Source organism: Macrobrachium nipponense, chromosome 8 (assembly GCF_015104395.2).
Source record: "Macrobrachium nipponense isolate FS-2020 chromosome 8, ASM1510439v2, whole genome shotgun sequence".
NCBI classification, from domain to species: domain Eukaryota; kingdom Metazoa; phylum Arthropoda; class Malacostraca; order Decapoda; family Palaemonidae; genus Macrobrachium; species Macrobrachium nipponense.
The window spans coordinates 24754282-24759322 of NC_087203.1; positions in this window are offsets into that span (position 1 = coordinate 24754282).

Sequence of the window (5041 nt, forward strand, 5' to 3'; positions counted from 1 at the left end):
ATATCCGCACTTTTTCCTTCCGCCCTCAGATCCCCAAAACTATTAAATCTAGAGGGCTTCAAACAACAACCAACAACCCCCCCCCACCCCCCACCCCCCACCCCCACCCCCCCAATCACCAAACATACCAAATTGCAGTCCTCTAGCCTCAGTAGTTTTGATCTTATTTACGGTTAAAGTTGGGGGTAATCGTGTGTCTGGCACCGCAAGAACACAGGCCACCACAGCTGCCCGAGAGTTTCATGGGCCGTGGCTGAGAGTTGCATACAGCATTATACACTACAGAAAACTTGATTGCACTAAGAAACTTCGGCGAATTTCTTAGTTGTTTTTGCCTGGCGAAAAATATACAAAACCATGTGCGTCGTTTGAAAATTGCGTTTTGTAGTCAGTCTAAAATTTACCTATCAACCAGCTGAATCTTCCTATTTACTGATGAATTTGGATGGGATCTGTTTCAGTTGATAAATGGTTATTGAATGAGAATGAAAAAGAACTGAGATGTTATTGAAAGACAGTTTTGTATGACACTTGCATATTCACAACAATCTCCAAGTAGGGCCAGTTAAGGAAAGAAGGAAATATTTATCCAAGAGGTCGTCGAAGTCCATCGGGAAAGTTGGCTACAAAATTCATTTCAAATTCAATTTCTATCAGACTGCGAAGTCAGGAAATGGCCCATAACTTTTCCTAGGAAGCCTTTGACTTAAATTTGAACCTTTGTATCTTTTACAACAGCGTTATTTAATTCAGAAAGAGAGAGAGAGAGAGAGAGAGAGAGAGAGAGAGAGAGAGAGAGAGAGAGAGAGAGAGAGAGAGAGAGAGAGAGAGAGGTGGTTTAAGGTTATTTTGTATGGTTATGGTTGCAAAGTACTAGCATGTACTTCGAAGTTTTTATTAATGCATTTCATGGAGATCTACTAACCTTGAAATCCGATAACACAGATCAAAAATGTTTCCAAATTTGCTGAAATATTCGATGCGGATGAAGAGTATCCCAGAAAGATAATGTGAGGAACAACGTTTCCCACAATTCAAGAAAACATTAAGCAATGAAGGAAACGATAAACGGAAACTGATCAGGGATAACCTTTCCTCTGCGCAGAAGCATTTTCGGTTAAGGAATTGACCTAAATTGTTAAGAGATCGATTCTAGAGATCCTCTTTCGCCAAGAGAGAGAAAACGGAACCCTTTTGGTATGAATTTCCAGGAAAGTCAAAGGCGAACCCGATCTCAACTGGAAGCCAACGGAACCGAGGAAAATGAAAAGGGTTGTTACTCGGTCAGTTTGCAGCAATCTCATCTCCTCAGCCATTTCCTCAGAACCCAAACACCGACGGTGGGCAGGTTCTCTGCCAGGAACTCCGCATCTTAGATGGAGGAGGAGGTTCACTAATTTACTGACACACCCTGTTACATAAACAAAGGAAAATTTAACACAGATGTGTGACATATCTCATTTTAATCTTTTTTAACGATATGTAGATTTTAAAGGGATGGTCTCTAGCTGGGTGCTGTTTTCATCCGAATACCGGCCGGATATCCGGCCATGCTAACTTCTTTAATATTAGTCGTAGAGAAAAAAAGAAAACGTCATTGGGATACGTAACGAAGAGTAGGAACTGTTTCTGTCTTGATATCATGAAAATCCGGATATCTCGCAAAGCTTACTTCACTAATATGCGTCGTAAAGGCAGCGCAGTGGCTATGTAAATTGAATTTTGAAAAAAATTTCAGTTTCTCCTGTCAAATTGATTTGCATTAATTTATTGATATTGTTTGGTTTTAATAAGATTCCCAAAATATTAAAATTTTGTCAGAATATTAAATCTATTTTTGATGCCTTTATATACTCCTGCTGTTGAGCTTACGTGTATAAATGATTTTTTTAAAACGTCCCATAAATAAATATTAATAAATATTTAAATTTATTTTTTATCCACGAATATGATAGATCCTTATTATGATTCACCCAATATGAAATGGAATTCTAATAATTTCAACATAAATGTAGGATGAATACCATGTTCATTAAACAAATGTATATAAGCAGCATTTAAAAGAAATAATGATGGGTTGTTTTAATAATAATGAAATTGCACGACCGCAATGCCCGCCGCTTGCCCGCCTCCAGGCGCTAGCCGGCTGCGTAATCACTATATATATATATTATATATATATATATATATATATATATATATATATATATATATATATATATCATATATATATATATATATATCTATATATATATATATATAGATATCTATTATAATAAATATAGTATATAATATCATATATATATAGATATATATATATATATATAAAATATATATATATATATATATGTATATATATATATATAGAATATATATATATATATATATTATATAGTTGTTTATCTTGATTAAGTAAAGGAATTAATTAAGGAAAAGGTTGAAATGATTGGACGAGGCAAACTTTTTAAAAGCTTTTATATCTATATAAATATATATATATATATATATATATACATAAATATATATATATATCTATATATATATATATATATATATATATATATATATATATATATATATATATATATATAGGTTGTTTATAGGTTGATAAGTAAAGGAATTAATTAAGGAAAGGAAATGATGACGAGGCAAACTTTTAAAAAGCTTTTATGTTCTGCATCGTAATGAACAAAGAGCAGACCCAGAAAATAAAATAATGATGGCTCAGAGTCTGAAATGTAAACAACTATTCAAACAGAACATTGCTCAACCTCAAAAATATCGACAATTGAGGGCAAAATTGTTAATATACAGCAATGGACTGTTTGTACTGAAAAAAAAAAGGCGCAAGTTTTGACAGGTCCATTTAGGCTGAATTCATTTTCAACTTCAATTTTTATTTTTGGAAGGTTGGGGTTGGGGGGTGGGGGGCGGGGGCGTTTAAGAGATTGGGATGATGGTGTGATTAATCCAACTAGATGGCCTTGTTAATGGGCCCAAACAATGAACTCTGAAGTCATGCCAAAATAGGCTTCTTATAAGTGGTTTTGCAGCCTTACAAAGTGGAACCGATAAAATGCCCTAAGTTAGATGGTTTTGCCCGATAAACGCAAGTTCCCTGTGAGTAAGAAAGAACAAATTTCATTAGTCATTGATAATAATAACTGTAAAGACAAACTAAGCTCCTTGATGACTTCCAATGTCGTTTATTTATATACTTGCCCCTAATGTAAGGTGGGGAAATATGTCGGGGGCTTCTCGCCGCCTACTAAGAGTCAGAATTGATTGTCATCGGTGAGTTAGTTACAGAACAGGTAATAAATTAACTAATCTAGAATTTTCTAATGTAAGTGATCATGCCAAAAAATGTAAACAACATATTAAATATAAACATTTTAATATTCTCTCCAGAGCCACCTCACCTCATTAATTAGCAATAACTGAATCTTTATACATTAAGAAGCTTGTTCCCTCTTTAAACAGTCAAACTACCTCAACAACACTGCACCTGTCTTGAGTGTGCCCCTGTCTCTGTTTTTGATGTCATTAGGTCCTTGGTTCCCCTCCTGAAAGGTAGCGGTCCGTTTCTTGTATTCTGCCTTTTTAATATTAGATTTTTTTGATCTTTTAATTTTTTTAAGTCTTAATATATTTTAAAATGTTAATTTCTTAACTCTTAAGTCTTTGTAACATTTTTATATATTATAATTACGTTTTTCAGCTTTGAAAATGAGGCTGTGTCCTCGAAACGTCAGCATGTATAATAAACGGACAAATATATATTTATATATATATATATATATATATATATATATATATATATATATATATATGTATATATATATGTATATATATATATATATATATATATATATATATATATATATATATATATTATATATATATATATATATATATGTATATGTGTGTGTGTGTGTGTGTGTGTGTGTGTGCGTGTGTGAATTATGTAAAACTTGGTAAGCAAAGACGTCATGATACGATGATGGTATGGGTTCTAGTCAGTTCTAATAAAAATGCATTTGAATCCGACATCTATATGTATCTGTGGGCTAAATTAAACTTGAATATTAATTTTGTCTAAAATGTATTATCTACCTACGTAACCTATCTATACAAACAAACGCACACGCACGACACACACACACACAACACACACACACACACACACACACACACACACATATATATATATATATATATATATATATATTATATATATATATATATATATATATATGAATGATTATAATCACTTTAGCACGTGATTCGTTTATCACACATATCCACAGGTGAAAAATAAGAGACAGGGTGTAGGGAAACCCTCTGTCCCCAGCGCTAAGTAATTTATATATGGAATTTTTTGAAAAGAAAATTTTAAACAATATAATTCCAACGCAATGTACCTTGGTTTAGATATGTTGACAACATAATTTGTGTATGGCCAGGGAACGAAGATGTAAATAACTTTTTTGCCAGGTTAAATGAATTAGTACCATCAATTAAATTTACTATGGAATTAGAAAAAGATGAATGCCTACCCTTTTTGGATGTCCTCATACGGAGAAATAGTAGTGGGTTTAAGTATAGCGTTTACAGAAAACCTACTAATATTTCTTCCTATGTACATTTCTATTCTGGACAAAACAATAAGGTTAAAAGATCAGTGTTTGCATCCATGTTTTTAAGAGCATTACGGGTATGTAGCCCAGAATATATAAATGAGGAGATAGATAAGATTCGGAATACAGGCAAGAAACTGAAATATCCAGATAATGTACTAAACAATGCATTAGAAGCGGCAAAAAAGACCATGTATCAAAACCAAAACGAACCTTACAACAACAAAAATTTGCTTGTACTACCTTATAATAATAATATGAAAGATATCCCACATCTGAAGAATTTTGGTGTTAATTTAGTTTTTAAAAACAATAAAACAATGAAACAGGTACTTATTAAGAACTTCCCCGAGAATGCTAAAGGATGTGTATATAAAATCCCGTGTAATTCTTGTGACAAC